Source organism: Anomalospiza imberbis, chromosome Z (genome assembly GCF_031753505.1).
Source record: "Anomalospiza imberbis isolate Cuckoo-Finch-1a 21T00152 chromosome Z, ASM3175350v1, whole genome shotgun sequence".
NCBI lineage: Eukaryota > Metazoa > Chordata > Aves > Passeriformes > Viduidae > Anomalospiza > Anomalospiza imberbis.
In genome coordinates, this window is record NC_089721.1 from 51,800,334 (window position 1) to 51,818,584 (window position 18,251).

The window sequence follows — 18,251 nt, forward strand, 5'->3', positions numbered from 1 at the left end:
CATCATATTCCCTCCACCTGAGCACTCTCTAGATAATTTCAAACAAAATGAGGCAAATTAGCAAAACTATTTTCCCCACTGCTTAAGTAGTCGAACCCATTTCACCAGAAGTGATTTAGAGGGGGCTCTTCCTGGAAGAGATGCTATTTAGTTACTGCTGGGAAGAGACATGGGAGTGCAGTGATAAACAAGTCACAATAGACTTAGAAAATAACTCTATTTCATCTGCAATGGTTGTTTACAGCCCAATAGTAATATCCTGGAGCTGCCTCTATTGTTGTTAAGCCATTGATTCTTGTAGAATATTCTTGCTAATTACTGAAGGGAATAGGTCAAAACTGGTCACTGAAAATTTAATTCAAACCCACATTTTCTGTCCCAGTCACTGGCATTACTTGGGCTCACAAAAAGGCTGATCTCTCCAAAACAGGGCAATGTCTGTTAATTACAGAATTAATTAGATGAGAGGCCCGACATGTTCTGCTGTGCAATGTATGTGCATTCAGCCAGAAAAGTTTTCTGGCAAACCTTTCTCCCACCTAATCAGTGTCTAGTAATTTGAACTCTGACTTAATGCAGCGATGGGGTGAACGGGTAAGATTTAGGATTTCTGGTTGGCGTGGTGAGCTTGCAGGTTTTCTGTATTTCTGAATGCCCTGGCAAATGGGTATCCAAGTCACGTGGATTGTGTCCTCTCTCTCCCAGACTCGTTACAATGGAGGCTTGTTGAACATAATGACTGTACTTTAGACAGACAATAAGTATGCTAAGGGGATTAGCTGAAGCTACTTCCCTTACCTGCCTGCAGGGAGGGAATTTGGAGAACAAACACAGAACAAAAGAGTTACGGCTTAAGTGAAGTTACTGCAAAGTATGCAGGGGTGTGACTTTACAGCACACTACTGCACTCTTTCTCGTATGGGCATCCTTTGTGCACGGTGAGGGTGCAGTTCAGACAGACACTTCAGCTGCTCTAACTGCTTGCTGCTGCCAAGAGAGGAAGTTCCTTTCTCTAAGGCCCGGGTTTCCCACTTTTTCTGCAGCCCTTCAAGTTGTGTGGTCTCATCCTCTCCATTGCACAGATCTGGCAGTCATTTGACCCCTAAGTGAGTCGGTGGAGTTTGTTAAGCCAACAAGACTGTTTTGTGGGGTTAGTTTGCTGCTGGCTCAGTGAACTGAATGAGTGCACTCTGCAGTCAGAGAGGACCAGATGTGTTACCTCTTAAGAGGCTCAGTGGTAGCATACAGTTTAGGTGGGAGTAAGGATGAGGAAACTGAGGCCTGAACAGCACAAGACAACCCCTTTTAATTGCAGTAAGCCGTGAAATTATGTTATACCATTTAATACAACTCTACCATAAGGACAGAGACCTACCATCACCAGATCTATGGGTTGAATTGCAAAAAAAAAAAAAAAAAAAAGGCCCAAAACAACCACATTTTAGACATAACCAGCTCCCATTCATTTTTTTTTCAAGAGCAGGCTAAGATATACTTATGAAAGCACCTCATTCAGAGGAATAGCTAAAAAGTTTTGCTACCTAGTGATAGAAATCCCTTCCTCTGGCACAGGTGCAGTAAAAAGAAATTATCTGCCTCTATCCTTAGAGCATCAGCATTGTGAAGGATTTAGTGCAGAAGAATGACTGTGTTATAAATTCACAACAGTATACTTTGCAGTGAAAAGAATATATCAAAGAAATCAAGGTGGAACTCACAGAGACACATGGGAAATCCTGAGCAAATGAAGGGAAGAAATAAACCTGCTTTCATAGCAAACTAAGGAGATTTGGCTGTGAAATCAATGTATGCAATAGATGATGAGCTGAGATGAAGGCAGTAAATGGTTTGAATAGAAAATGATTTGGAAAAGTCAGAGAGAATATTCAGGCTGTTGACTACAAAATAATCTTCCAAATTTGTAAGAAATCTTAGAAATTCAATGTAAATTTTGTGTGACTTCTTTCAGGTACATGGGCTCAATGCAAAGTGACCTGATTTCTTGCTGTGTTATACCCACTGGCCTTTTCCAGGTCTTTTGCACAGGCTGTTGATTTACCTGTTAATCAGACTTAACCATGAGAAATATTTTGTGTGGTATCTCCCTTGGCATTCAGTGCATCAGTCTGGGAAGCATTTACTACAAACACACGAAGCCACAGTTTCATTTTTTTTTTTCACGGAAGATTTCAACAGTCTTATCTTTGCTGTGATTAATTTTACTAACCTAGGACCATTTAGTTGCATTGTTGAAACATTCATTTTGTCTCTTTAGCTCTAAAGTTGAGATGGATGATTATCTCTAAGAGGCATCCCTACTTTTAGGACTGGCATAGATTTACTATCCATTCCAAATCTGTAATAGAGTATGAGGAATTCATTCAATCTGTCAATCAATCAATCAACAAACAAACAAAACCAACCAACCAAACCACAAAAAACCCAGCAACAAAAACAACAGCAGCAGCAGCAAAAGAAGCCAAAAACAACAACAAAAAACCAAAACAACCTCCCTCCCACAAAATAGCAACCAAAAACAAAACAAAAAAAACAAACAAACAAACAAAAAAAACCAAACCCAAAAACATGAAACAAAACAGATCAAAAAAGAGTCAGAAAAATATTGTCAAGTTGTTATGGTGATGAAACTTTAACCATGTGAATTCTTTTACTCTAGCATAATATTATGGCATCACCTAAAGCCAATGGCACAGTGTCCTGGTTTAGGACAAATTAGGGGAAAATCTCCAAAGGAGCCCCTTAAAGGAAACAAACCTCCACAACTCCTCCCCCCTCCCCACCACCGGGTTCGGGAGGAATTTCCTTGGAGGAAAAGTGGAAAAAACTTGTTTATTAAGCAAGAACAAAAAACACTCCCCAACACAAGAAAAGCAGCCTGAGATGACAACAAACGTTTTCACCAGTCCAAGAGAGGTCAAACGGCTTGGGCAGTCTGCTGAGGAGGGTGCTGAGCTTCTCTGTCATGCAGACTCCGGAGGAGTTCCTTGACGTTCCCAAATCAAGGTCCGAAGCAGGTCCGATGTCTTCAGGGAAGGGGAGGAAGGAAGGAAGGGAAAAACAAAGATAGAAAAATGGCAAAATAAGGCAAGCAAAGAAAAAACAAAACAAAAGCAAGAGAGCAGAGCAAGCGAAGCGGGCCTAAAGCTAGCAGCAGCAAGCCAGAGCAAGCAGCCGGGGGAGGGACACGGCTATAGGCAAAACAAACTGAGAGCACGGGAACAGGAATACACAATTGGGACACAAAGCATGAAAATGTCCTGTCACCCCAGGACACACAGGTACAAATGGGGGTCCTGGCTGATGACAAGGTGAAAATGAGACCACAGTGCCCTGGCAGCCAGGAGGGCCCCGTGTCCTGGGGTGCATCAGGCACAGCATCACCAGCCTGGCAAGGGAGGGGATTGTCCTGCTCTGCTCTGCACTGGGACAGCCTCACCTCGAGTGCTGGGGGCAGTTTTGGGTGCCACAACACAACAAAGGCATTGAGCTGTTAAAGTGTCCAGAGGAGGCCATGAGGATGGTGAAGGGCCTTGGGGTGAAGCCGTGTGAGGAGGGGCTGAGGTCACTTGGTCTGTTCAGGCTGAAGGAGACTGAGGGGAGACCTCACTGCAGTTACAACTTCTTGTGAGGGGAAGAGGAGGGGAAGGCACTGTTCTCTTCTCTGTGGTGAAAGTGACAGGACCTGATTGTTTCAGGAGAGGTTTAGGCTGGATGTCAGGAAAATTCTTCACCCAGAGGGTGGTTGGGCACTGGAACAGACTTGCCAGGAAAGTGGTCACAGCACCAAGCCTGACAGAGTTCAAGAAGTGTTTGGACAATGATCTCAGGCTCATAGTGTGACTCTTGGGATGTCTTGCATAAGACCAGGAGCTAAATGCAATGACCCTTGTGGCTTCCTTCTAACTCAGCATATTCTGTAAGTCTGTGAATTTGGTCTTGAATAAAGCCAGTGGTAAACAGATTTCCAGGGAAAACATGTGCAGTTTGATAAACTGCAGGCATGCAAAATCCTTCCAGTTGGCTTTTCACTTGCAGTAATAAAGTTTTTGGGAGCAAAAGGCAAAAAAAGAGAGACCAGTACTCCTTTTTTATGTTGTCTTTTGGATTTTTTGGTAAGTTTTCTTAGCTTTTATTTTCTACAAAGCGTTAAAAAAAACCTGAGCAGATGTGTTTATCTCTCATAAATACTCTTTTAGACAATGAAGCAGAAGCCAAAATATTACAGACACCTAGTAGACAAACTGCTAGATAGACAGGTAGTATATGGAGAAGAACAAGATCAAATGTCATGCATGACCTCTGTGGCAAAACAGTCAAAATCACTGAATCCCTGGAGTATGGATTTGGAGAGGACACTATGTAAGAAATCCCAATCCCTGCCACTGCAGAAAACCTTGCAATGAGTATTTTAGGAGGTTCATAGAATATACATTCTACATACTGCTGGAACATCAAAGGCCACAGAATTCACTCCCAAGTCCTACAGCAAATATGAGACCTATTAAAAAAATGTGAAAATTCACAGCTATAGTATGTCTAAGGAGGGCGGCCGACTTTTTATCCTATGCTGTAAGCCTCTGCAGCAGAGAGGAACCTCACACACAACCACAAGGAAAAGATTAATTCTACGTAAGAACATCAAGAATATATGCCATTTAGATCTGAAGATTTTTTCCAGACATCAGTTCAGCATATAGTTGTGGCAAACACACATGACACAGATGTCTCATAAATGTCATTGCTACTAGAAGCATCTCCTGCCTTCAGCTGTGACCATTGCCTCTGATGATCCACAAAAGGAAGGCTGTTCTCTAAGTGCAGGGAAGCATTAAACTTTCTCACTGCTTTCTGTGCTGGTCTACTACAAAAAGCCCACTCTCGCTGAGTGAAGGTTCGTAAAGAAGGAGATGAAAAATGCTATCATGTCTTAACCTTTGCAGAAACTGGTGCTAGGCATCCTTTTCCAGAGAGATTTTGTCAAGATGAAATGCCTCTTACCTTTCCTGTAGGATACAGCCTTTCTCTTCAGGACCCTGAGGTGAGGATATTGCTCCTGCTGTTCACAGAAGTCAGGCAGGCTGTGGAGAACTTTCCAAGCAGAGAAGGATTGCCTTCAATGCACAGTCCATCCATCCCCAGCTGGGAGTGTTTTGTGTGTTTGGATGAGTCGGTGGTGTGAGATCATGTTTTATATACTTCTGTGACCCTGTACTGCTGTATAAGGACACAACTGTACATAGTTAATTATGGCAAGCCCAGGTTTTGGATGTTGCTGTATGACAAAATTTCTGTTATCTTTGGTAAAAAAAAAGCATTTGGTATTGAAGGCCATCACTAAGCCATTGCAGAATGGCAAAATAATGTTAATGTGCTTTGTTTAATTTTATAGTTCAGCAGTTTAGTTCCCATTTATGTTGCTGAATTGCTGAGTTTCCTAATTTTTTTAAAAACATGAATCTAGTCTTTTTGACATGTCAATATATTCTCAAGAAAGAAATAACTGACTGTAAACCTCATGTCACAACGGGGTTTTCTCCTTGGGGTTTTGAGTGGAAATTATTTGTCCTTCAATTATCCTTTTATGATTGTGTGACATAAAAAACCAAACAAATGTTTAATGGAAGTTTACAAGAATGAACAAACAAATTCTAACTGTCTACCATGTAGAACATAAAGGCATAGTGTATAATGCATCTTTTACACTTCCAGCAAAATCAGCACAAAATGTGAAGCTTTATGGCACTGATGTATGTGCACATACAAAAATAAGTGAAAGTATAAAAGACAATTGATGTGAAATACTATTTGATTATTAACTTTTCTCTCTGAAAATATCTCAGGATTTTACCAACTGTAAAATCCTTTGTCTTCTTTTATTAAGAATCTCAGAAGCCAAATTTCAGTCACAAAATAATTCATTAATGCATTTTCAAAATATATGAATGAATAAAAAAGTGGCAAAATAATTCCTACAATCTAGAAAGGATTTTAGTGGTTTTATTTAGAACTTCTTAAAAATGGGCTAAATGAAGGAGAGAGCAACAAGGCCTTAAATATAGATGAGCTGACAAGAGCACGGGAGGTAAAAATCTCAAATTGTTCTGAAAGCTTGCTACAATAATGCTAACATATTTTGTTACAGTGCTCTCTTAGTCCTTCACCAAATGTCTAATTTCAGATCTGCTGCACATGCTTTCCTTGCAGGGTTTAATGTACGTGATTAATCTTGACTTGGCTTAATACTGCTAGGAATGTGGCAATGACCTCAGTTGAACACTGGCAAAGTGATTAATGTTACATGAACTGGGATATTTTTTACTCACGATCCTGAATAAACACAGACATGCTGTATTCTGTTACAGACCTTTGCTCAATTGAAAATGTACTGTGGTTTCAAAGAGTAATGTTTCAGATGAAATAAACAACGTTAGAGGAAACATGGCTCTTGTTAAAGAAAATGCTGTTTCAGGCTAAAGTCCCAGTGATCATAAAAGATATATGATGCAATAAACAAAATGAACCACAGGCAAGACAGGTTCATTCGATGACTAACCTCTGATTGAATTTTCCAACACTCTTTGGCATTCTGTGAGATAAACTATTCAGAAAAGGTCTCTATTAAATATAAGGTTGTAATTTCTTTTTTTTATTATTTTTATGGTGAGGTCTAAGAACTGTGTGAATGTCTCCTATAGGTTGTTTGTGTTTTTGAATATTTTATGATATGAGAAGACAGGCAAACAGTTGCTATGATTGTCAAATGTCTTAAATCAAGTAGAGAAAATGCAATAAAACACAGTTTCCATGGCAACGCATTGTAACCTAGTACCTCTGGATTATGAACCAGCTCACATCTATGATCATTATTTGTTGACAAGCATAAATTGAGCCTAAAAGCATAAATTTCCGAGATAAAACTGAAAGCTCGAGCTCAGTAATAATAATATTTAAATATTTCCAAGGTAGTGGCAGCAAATCAAGACTAGTTATGTTGTCATTTGCATAATGTTAATAAGCTAAATGGAAATGCTTTTATTTTTAAGCCTTTCAGGAAAGATGTAACAAATATATACATTTCCCAACCTGCAAATAGTAACTGATGTCTTTTGCGCCCTGCTGAAGGAATACAGTAGAACCAATAATACAGAATGATACACAAGACTTTGCAATCAAATACTTTAATTCTGAGTTGCAGTTGTTTGACAAAAAACAGGAGAAAAAGAAAGAACAAATATTTGAACACCTGATTGCTAACACCATCTCCTCTTCTTTGCTGTGTTTTCCCTGTTACCCGTTGGATGTTTTTGTAGGTCACCATGACACACTACAGCAGAAAAAGGGAAATTAACTTTGCTGGCAGTATTTATGTATGTCTTTCATCACCACATACATTTCGAAAGCAGAAAGGTGATCACTTTGTTTTTCACAACTGAGTAAGAATTGACCAAAACAAAAGGGTAATGAATCTTGTTTCGGAGTGCTCCTCACTCTTTACTACTCCTGTGCACGATCACCTGAGAGCATGGAGTTGCAGGTCTCCATTCTTAGAGACTCCAACAGACAGTGCACAAAGCTCAACCCCAGGAATGCTGGACCTATTATACAATCTCTACAATCTCTACAGCCCTGCAGATCCCTGAAGCTGCCTGGGCAGCAACAATCAGATACAAAGCAATAGAGGGTTGCCCACATACTGGAAGTCTGATCTTTCCATCTCACTGTGCGGTCACAGAAACCATAGCCCAATTATTTGAGATTATCCTGTTTCCACAGAGGATCCAGTTTGTGGTTTTTCTACAAGCAAGTTCACTCTTTCAGAAACCTTCTGGTGGCTTATGAATAGGCAGGAATGGATGTTCATCCTCCTTGCTGAATCAAAATCCTTGTGTTTCAGAGATTTCAGCACAACTTTCTTGAAGACTCTGTATCTCATTGCCTTCATGTCTTTGATGGAGTTTAGGGAAGAGACTTGATAATATAGATCATAAACACAGATCTTTGCTTGCATGAACTTGGGCCCTTAGTGGTTTGTGTAAATAAAATTAATTGTTCTGCTTTGCACTAAAAACTAGACAGGTCTGACCAGCACAAAAAACTGTAATGGGCCAATTCAATAAGTACATGCAGCAGCTTTGAGACCAGTGGAAGTATACAGCCACTTACAGCTGTGAAGTCTAGTTATGTGAATGAATAAATCCTTCTTAAAATGAAGATTTTTTTTTTTTTCTGGCTACCTGACAACAACTTTGTAGACATTCCTACAAGGTTTTGTAACAACCTCTTGCCAGCTGCAGAAAGAAGTGACTCACAGAGGTTTTCCTAGCACAATACACCTACTGGGTCTTCACAGGCATTGTCATGTATATATCCACTTGAAGACCTTTAAAATTACAAGCTACTTGGCCTTCTTTATGTAAGACAATTGCTGTGACATATCTTAATGTGTATAAATAATACGGCATGGACTCTAACTCTGTCATTATGCCTTACGGCTTTTGACATTTTCTATGGCTTAGGGAAAAATGCAGAATTGGCTTTCATACAAGTATGGTGGAGCTGGAATTTTATATTCTAAAGATGACAGACATTCCCAGATATTGTCTGGATAGCTGAAGGGCAACACCAGTCCCTTAGGTGATTGAGGGAAGGTTGAAGTACTAAAGATAGTTTCACCTGTTTTTGGAAAATTTTGTGTGGACCCGAGGTTCTTATATGTTTACTGATTCACTAAATGATGTATTATGCTTGAAAAGAATCTTCAGTACAAAGGGAACAAAATGATATTTAAAAATCAGAGGCATGTAGTTCTTGTCACTTTATCAGTTGCTTAACATAAATAAACTCCATGAGTGAATGAAGAATTACCAATTAATCATTGTCATACTAATGGGAGCACAGTCAGAATGCCTTTTTTAAAAAATGAAATTCAGTGGCACCAGTAGAAGCCAGTGGAAAAGTAAAATATGTTCACAGCACACCGTACTTGAAGCAGAACCTTTTTCTTCTGATGTCCCTGTGATCTGAACACATTGTCCATACCGTGGTCAATGACTTTTATTGTAAGGTTTTTGTCTTTAGAATAAGGATCCTACTTGGATTGTTCATCTGGTATGAATATCTACCTTAGAGGCTAGATGTCCTTAGCTTAGCACTTCTGCATTAAATAATGTCTGAGATGAGCCCTCTTGCTCTGTCTTCTGTATTGGATCTCAGACCTTCACATGTCTTGCATATTGCATCTTTTCTGTGGCTTGCTAATGATAAGGTAACTTTGAAATCAGTCAAAGAACTAGAATTTTTAAATATAATCTGAATTCCGAGTGTGATTTCTGAAGCATATTTCTATATGAATGAATAACCCCATTAACTTTCTATGCTATATTTCTCAAGACAGTGTTAAATGTTCAAGCCCTACAGTGATGGACAAAGTGTAAAAAAACTCATTCAGCTGAGATAGCTATAAATTTTTTTGCAATTAAGCTACTAAAAAAAGAGTTCATAAGAAAAGTAACTAGAAACACTGAACTTGGTAGCATCAAATGTAGCCTTTCTTCAGAAGAGACTATAGTATTGTAATTTTAAGGTGATTCTTGGGATGTATTGGTTGAGGGAGATGCTTGTGATTTCAGTGATGGGATCAAGCATTCTTCAGTGCTCAACAGGGTTTGCAATCTCAAAGTTTACTTTTAGTGTCAGTGGCTGAAACATATCTCAGTGATTGGTGCTGCTTTTGGGGAGGCTGTTTCAGCTGACTTACCTTGTTTTACATCTGGATTTGCTTCTTCCATGGTGGTGTAAATCCTGCTCTTTTTTTCCAGAAGCAACATTTTCATGGGCCTGTTGATCTGCCTTTTTATTTATTTAAGTTGTGTTCTAACTGTAACTTCCTCAAAGTCAGTAGAGTTATCTGGAAGTAAAAGCAGAAGAACATAATTGTGAATTGGAAAAGCACAGGAGCATCTATTTTGATCATTAAATTCCCAATTAAACACATCATTGGTCCAGATCATTTGCAAAGGCCAGTGCAAGGTCATATAGTTTATGTCACTTAGGCAGAATAGTTTATAGTTGGCTTATCTGTCCTGCTGAGCAGATGATATTCAAATAGGAAATGTCTAAGAATTTTAAGGGGCCCGAGCAAAATCCACAGGAATGCTTTAGGCTGAAGAAACTGTTTAAGGTTTGGCACATAATACAGGTTTAGAGACTGTTTCCTTTGCCTTGCTTTCCCTGTCTTCCATTCCTTTCCACCCCCTGCCTTACCCCTGCACTTTTTTTTTCATTTTCTTTTTCTCCCCCTTCTTCCTCCCCTTTTCTTTCAAACTGCTTATATGCTTCTATGCATATTCATGACACTTATTAATATATCATGGCTTATATACTCAAAGTTTTATGCTAAAATCACAATGAAATTTGTAAAGCAGAATTGGTGAATATATGACATATCCACTTTCTGCACTAGCTGTTGTGTTTAAATGGTGTAGCTCAATAAGTTCACTGAGAATTTCCACAGAAAACCAAATTAGGATTTTAGTTAATCCAAATGAAATTACATCATACATGAGTTTAAAATTTGGTTTCCTGCATCTTGGCCATTAATACCTGTCTCTCTTTGATTCAAAAGTAGCTTCATCTACATTACAAAGTATTTCAGCTAGAAGGGATAATCTATGTGGAGTTACAGAAGCTTAGAAGTAATAATGCAACATAAAACTCAAGGGTGTTTGTACTGCTGTTTGTCCAGAGATAGCCCTAGGGATGAATTTACTAGTGGTAAATTCGTGGGGTTTTGTGGGGTGTTGTAACATGCTGCAGTTTCGCGTTGCAGCCTTCTGCTGGTCACTGTGCCCCTTTCCAAAGGGTACAGGAGGGCCCACGAGTGCGTTGCTAAACAGCCTGGAGGATTGTCCTTGGCTGCAATACAAACCCCTGCAGTGCAGCCGTGACCCCCCGACTGAGGTCAAGGCACCACCTCTTGAGCACCGACGAGTTTGGCAGGGCAGCTCACGCACTGTTGCTCACAGCGTAGCTGCTGACCCCCAGGGGCACAATAGCCGCTGACAAAGCTGTTTGGAAGTCCTCCTTCCTTCACTGTGCAGGCTGCCTCATGAATGGCACATTACAACCCTAAAGTCTTATGACATTTGCATTTACTCTAATGCAAGTATGGCTATTGACTTGCATATACTATGTTGCACTGGGACCAGCATTTTTCTAATTTTTTTTTTTTTTTTTGATTTTCACTTCATGCTTCACAGAGAGTATTTTTTACTCTGCTTTAATTAGTTTGCTCTTCTCTTTGCTTTAGGTGAATGATCTATTTTTCTAGATGCAAGTATAAATTCTGTATTCTCCAGCTTCACAGAATGAAGTAGTAGCTGTCATAGCCAATTCACAGCATTTAATTTTCTAAAATCACCTTTGAGAGGAAAAAAACCCATAAAAACAAACATCAAACAGCCAACCTTCCTACCTTGGGAAAAGAAATAAGACCAACCTAAACTTGAGATAGTTGAAATTATGACCTACTCTGATTAAGTGGGTGAAGGAAAGGCTGCTCTACTGGCATGCCCTTATTCCACCTCCTCTTATCATTAGTAATTCTATTCCATTCTTATCTGATTATGCAGGGACATATTAACTCACTGGCAAATGAATACGCCATGGAAAAAGCTCCCTCAAATGCAAATAAAACAGGAATTGCTGATACTGAACACAAGGAGTCTTCTTGTACTCCTACCCGTCTGCTGACAAGGAGCTGCCAGCCAGTCTTCCTACAAAAATAAAAGCCATAATCTAGCAAATATTGCAGAAATTATGTCTTTCTCATCTCCTTGGATGAAATTTGATATTCGGTAAACCCTTAACATTCACCCTTTTTCTTATCTGACATTATGTTTTTGAAATGCCACATTCCAACCTTTAAAATAAAGCAAAGAGCAAGAATTAGATTGCATGTTTGCATCAAGCCCAGTTGTTGAAGCCATAGACACACTTGGGCCTTAGTAGTGTATAATTTTTCCAGGGGTTTATCATCTCTCCCAGATCAGATCAATGACAACAGTAAAACTCTAGCATCTTGCTGAGTCTGACCGATAGGCATTTTTATGTATTTTTCAGGGATTTCACTCTGGTCATCTTTATGAAGTTCTCTAACACCCCTTATTTTGAGCTTTAGGCGTAGAAAGTGTCATATGTATAAGAAAAATGGTAATCACAACAAAGAGAAAAAACCTCCTAAAAAGTTTAAAGATAATTCCAAAGAGACTATAGACCAAAATACACACACACACACACACACACACACACAGGAAAATCACTTGTGTCTTTCAATTAAAGTGTTATTCAGTTTTCATTCTTGGACCAAGAGAAAATCTTGCTTAAGTTGTTTTGAGAGCTATACTACGTAATTTATAAATATATATATTTTTTTTTTAGTCTACCAGTGATTTTATGGTGAACACGCCACCACATTTTAGAAAAATGACACTTACTATTATTTTTTCATAGGGTGAAGATCTAGGTGGGCAGGAGAACATGTGATGTATCATGTGTTTCTAGGCTGAGTACCTACTATGCCTGATTTGCAGGCAAAACAAGGATCTCTACCTCAAGCTAATGTGTGCAAAGCATTGCAAACCAAATATTCAGGAACATTTGGTTTTGAAAGTACATGCAGGCCTTGATGTTCATAAGCCATTTATGTTAAGCAGATGCTTGTATTGTGGAGAACTATACCCATCGAGACAGCCAAAATCCACTGAATATGTGGTCAGGTGCACAGTCGAAACTCCTATTTTGTATCTACAATACAAAGCATTTAGGTAGCAAGCATGGAAGATGCAAAAAACACAGGGTACAAATGGTAGCTTGTGTTCTTTGAACTGCTTTCAGGAAAAATAAGCTGATTTGCTGAGGTTCTGTGTAAACTGGCTGAGTGAAAACAATTATTTACTATTTTATATATGTCATGTCGTGTTACTCATACCTTTTTATTTTGTTATGTTTTTATCTAATGTAGTTGTATTTTGCTTCATCTTTCAAATTAAAACAATGAAAACAAAGAACTGGCACACTATGAACTTACAATTTATTTAATACTTTGACTTTCCAGGGCTCAAATACCTCTGATCCATTTGTTTCATGGTGTTAGTTGGCTTAACCTTTTTAGATTTCTCCAAACAAAATAACTTGAGCTGCAACAAGCTATTTGCCAGGGATTTGAACTCTGTAAAGAATGGGGAAAAAAGTCCTCAGTTCCTTAGTGTGTTGAAGAAAATATATTTACTCTCATTTGTGTGTTAGACTCCTGGTCACCTGGCTTCATTGTTGTTACTATGTCAATTCTGCCTGTACAATGTGCTCCCGTTTCCCTCACTAATCCTGGCAACTGCTTCTTGAAATGTACAGGGCATTAATAAAAATAATAGCAAAAATAGTATTCAATATGAATGCCCTTTTTATATAAGGTAAAATGTTAATAAAACAATATAAATACAGAATATAATCTGTCTTTATTCAATAGAAAAGCTATTGAAGGTATGGTAACTGCATAAAAGGATCCCCTATATTTGCTCACTCAGGTTCTTTACACATAGTATTTTAAAGCATGGCTTATTTCATTTTCACACAACACTATGGCTATTCTTTTTCCAACAAAAGGAAGGAGAAAAGAACCAGACCTACCATATAGCAATTCAGCTTGGAACGAATAATAGAAGGCAGTATTTCAGAGTAGAGGACTTCAGCAGCTCTGAAAATGAGTGGAGGCCTATGGGGAATAGTCAACTGAATAACAAAGCTGGGTGATTCTCAAATAAGGTTCAAAATATTTTTAGTACTGTAGTTCATAGAGGAGCACTCTGTTCAAGTAAACTGTTGATATTCCAGAGAAAATGCGGAAAGAATTAGAAGATAAATTGAAAGACTGGAGAACAAGTCTTATTGTGAAAGTTTTGGGGTATGCAGTCAGATTTATTTATCACAGAGAAGTTGAATGAAAGTGTTGGTCATAGTCACAAATTCCAATAAGGAATCAGGAATTTGATGATATGGAGCTCCTTTAGAGATATAACTGCATGGAATGTATTGGTGATAAACTTAGATAAACTCAGATCACCTCCATGCCATCTTGATAGGTAGCATTCCTTCTAAAAATAAAGGTCATTAACTATTTTTAAATTTTCTTTGTTTCTCCCTTGCTGGTCCAAACACTCTGGCCCAAGCAATGAGGAGAATATATTCCCAGTTCTGGTCATGATTTACAACCAGTTTATTTGTCTTTCTTCCTCCAGGCTTCTTGGTCAGCAGCACAGCATCAGTATAGTGCAGGGCTTCGCTTTCTGAGCAGCAATGACCTGATAAAACCAGCTTCTCAAGGCAGACAGTGCCTGTGAAGACATGGCATGTGCCTTGCTTTCTAGAATAGAGACAGGGAATGGCAAGGGGCAGTGCAGGGATTGCCAGCATATTCTGGCTCTGCTGCCACAAAGAGCAGCCATCACCGCTGTCCACAGCCTGGCAGGACACGCAGGAAGCCGTCATGGCTGGGGAATGTGCAGCGTGGCCACTGGATCCATGATGTGTGCTGTGTTTGTCGTCCTAAGGCAGCGGCTCTCCCACTGGAAGGCAAGATGGATGCATTAGCTTAGACCATTAGAGTGGTATGAGTCACTAGAGACACACAAGACACACATGTCTTCAAGTCATGATGACACTGAAATACTGATGGCCCTGCTGAGATAAACTCAGCTTCTAAATGAAATGCCCATGTTATATGAACATCTTTTTGGGCAGCTTCATTTAAAATGGGCTGTCTTCAAACTATCAGTGCCCTTCAGGAGCTCCACCTGAGTCTCTTTATTAACTTTGGGTCAAATTACAAACCTCATTCAGCCAGTCATTATGGCTGGTTTAGGGCAATGAAAGTTACAGTCAGAGTAATAAGAAATAATTTCAAATAATATCTTATTACTTCTGTGAATTCTGGTTTTCTGAAATATATGTAAATATAAAAACATGCACATATGAAAAGCGAGAGAATCTGTCAAACACAGCATTTGGTATGTTTTCCAACCTTTTACAGCTCCAGAAATATTCTATGGAAGATTTTATGGTGAATGTTTTCCAGTTTAGCATAGTTATAGCAACTGAATATTTGACCCGTTTTCCTTGGAGGAGTATTTTCAATGGATCCTTATACAGCAACAATCTGTCTACTCTTGTGAAAATTGTGGGCTTGGGCTCAGGTTTTTTTGTTTGGTTTGTTGGCTTTTTAATTTATTTATTTTTTAAAATTTAATGACTGCCAGATTCCACTGTAAAAACATTATCACTGTACTCTTCTTTCTCCCTTATGTCTCTGCTCCTTTTCATTTCAGGTGGATGGTGTAAAGTCTTACTAATGAAGAAGCAATCTGTGATCAGCATCTGAGAGCTCTTTATACCCTGTGCTAACAATGTTTTGATATAGTCTCCCCCCTCTCCCTCCCCCAGCTGGCTTCCCGTGTGTGCTGAAGCCCTTGCTGGCAGCCTGCCCGGCGAGCAGTGCTCCTGTAGATTTCAGCCTCTCTCCAGGAGTTGCCTGCCTTCAGCATAATGGGCAACATTGAAAGCAGCAAGGCGTTCGGTCGGCAAGGTCAGAGGGCCTTTCATTCCTGCAATAATCAACCAGTGTAGCTCTTCCTCAGACCTAGGGAGAGAGAAGATAGAGGTCAAAAGAGCAATTACATTTCACGTTGACTCCAGGAAAGGCTTGGAACACAAAACTGAAAAGAAAACAGCATAGAGCCTCCCTCTCCCACATTCCTTTTCCTGGTCATTATTATTAGAACAGTGCAGCAACCATGTCCATTATCAGCACTATAACATGAAGAACCATTTTCCTCCAGTGGATGAGATCTTTCTTCTCAGATGTTTAGTGCTGTCAGCATCTTGCAAAGGAATGTAAATGAGAAATGCCATGTATAACCAGAGACAGTGAGTAAAGGCTATTAATTACATTTAAATTTTAACATTCTGGAGCAAGTAGTTGCGCTAGTTTCCGTCTGTAATCTGTCTTTGAATTATCATAGCTTTATTTATTTAGTGTTAAGATGATAATTTAGGGAATAAAATTTAGATGAAAATGTCAGTAATTTTCATTTGCCATATTGTCATTTACAGAGCTGTCTTTATTTGACCCTACAGCTGCTGGGTCTAATTACTTTAATGGCATTAATTGTAGTGACCATTGAGATATTTTAGCTTTTAATTGCTATTACTGCACAGCTGAGATCACTGCAAAACCATCATGTTTGTTTCACAGACATCTTCCGTTGCTTGTTTGTATTCCTAAAGCATAGTCTGCCAATGATTTAGCTAAAAAAATCCCTGTGAAACATAAATTTTAGACAGCCCTTTCAGCAGAGCAACCTGTAAACTCCAATGTTAATGTAGTGCGATAGTAGAAGAATGTAACTGATCCATTTGCTCATTGTCCTACCTTGTCTTTATGAAAGCTGAATTAGCTCGGTGTTGACAAAGGATTAAGAAACTTGGTAGTGACATTCTTCACAGTAAACAAAACCTTTCTCATTCCACATTTCACACTGAAGGCAGCCAGTTCAAGAGTATACACTTCTTTGTTTCCAGCTATAGAGTGCAAACATGGCTTTATTCCATGGTTTCCTATGAAACGAAATGTGAGTACAATGTCTCTATCCCACAGAACACCTGGTATTATTCACTCCTCTGTTGAAAGCACTATATCACTAACGGATTGAAAAACATATTTATTTTATCAACCATGACAAGCAACAGGACTTTTTTTTTATTTTTTGTGGTGTTACTGTTGCATGGTAAGATGAAAAGAGACATAAAATTTTGTTCAAGACTTTGAGTTCAGGTCTCTTCAAGTACAATACAATTAGTAGCCAACATTTAAAAATCACATGTAAACAGACCATTGCTCTAGGCAAGGTCCTAAAACTTAGACCTCACCAAGGCAAAACAAACTGAGGATTCAAGAGCAGCTGAGTCAACATGAAATAGGGATTTGTTTAGATGGTGGAAGCTGTTCACACCCCAGTGGACTGCACTCCTCTAGCCCTACCAGCTTTGACAGCTCCCTGGCCATGTCAACATTTGACCCATTGGGAACAGAGGTTAAAATCAGTTGTATGAGTTGGCACCACTTTTTTCTTTCATTACAATGATATTTACTAGAGACAAATGCTATTCAAATGATTCACATAAGCTTTTGCAACCGTGGGTGGTGTTGTTCTCTGTTTGTTTGGTTGGGTTGTTTGTTTGTTTTCCAGTGGCTACCATTTGCTAGAAGAATAATTATGAAGTGGGAGTTCTCTAATGTGTATCATCATGGTGTATTACTCTGAAAGACATGGCCCTAAAAGGAAGGTTTAGGATGGTATTGTAATGGAAAATTCTGTTCTTTTCTCTTTCCTTAAGTACAAATGAACTTTACAGGTCTTTCCTGGACAGGTCATGGGAAATAAGGCATTTGTAAAAGTGTTCCTCTGGTAACAATCCTCCAGTTATAATCAGCTAGATAGTCTGTGTGGAGAAATATAGAGGAATATAATAGTTAACTTTCTCATTACTGTTCTACTAATTGCACACAATCCTTTCAGAGTATGACAATATGAATCAGTTTTCCCTTTCTAGTGTTTCCCTACCATGATAACTTTTTGTGAATTAGTAGAAATATACATGATGAAAGTCTTCTCTGTTGAACAGATATATTAATTGCGCACCTCTGCATTACCTGGGATAATCTTGACAAAGGAGATCCTGCATCCACATATGATCTTTATTGTATATTGTTTCTGTCATTAGAACAGATCATAAGAAAAGGCCATCCTATACAGCTAAGAAGAGATTATTTTAATAAAGAGAGGGCTTAACTGAATGACTTCATGCTGTGAACAGAGACAGAAAGGAGAAAAATGCAGCTCTGGTAAATTATTTCTAAGTCTGCATTGCCTGTGTGTTTCCATTCCTACTTTATTTATAATTTCTGTACCAGTAGTATACAGAATTTTTCAGTCATGTCTAATTTATAAGACAAAAGAATCCATGGAACCCTTGTGTCATGAAGCCTTATCATTTATTGACAATCTTAGGCTGCAGGATTGGGCACCTGTAAACTGGCAGTACTGCAAAATCACAACCATTCCTATGCACACCTCATGTTGCCCATTCCCTCCACTGTGCTGACCAGCAGCCTGCCA

The 18,251-nt window shown here is 38.9% G+C and overlaps 2 long non-coding RNA genes across 2 annotated transcripts; one reads left to right on the forward strand and one right to left on the reverse strand.

Moving 5' to 3' along the window:
* Positions 1-15,060: 15,060 nt before the first annotated feature.
* LOC137464580 (uncharacterized) lies at positions 15,061-17,938 on the reverse strand. The gene is made up of 2 exons (XR_010994288.1): positions 17,775-17,938; positions 15,061-15,712 (listed from the first exon to the last, which is right to left on the reverse strand). It is a non-coding gene; the product is annotated as an uncharacterized lncRNA (long non-coding RNA).
* Positions 15,708-18,008, forward strand: LOC137464579 (uncharacterized). Its single transcript, XR_010994287.1, has 3 exons — positions 15,708-15,999; positions 17,322-17,428; positions 17,862-18,008. It is a non-coding gene; the product is annotated as an uncharacterized lncRNA (long non-coding RNA).
* Positions 18,009-18,251: the final 243 nt, after the last annotated feature.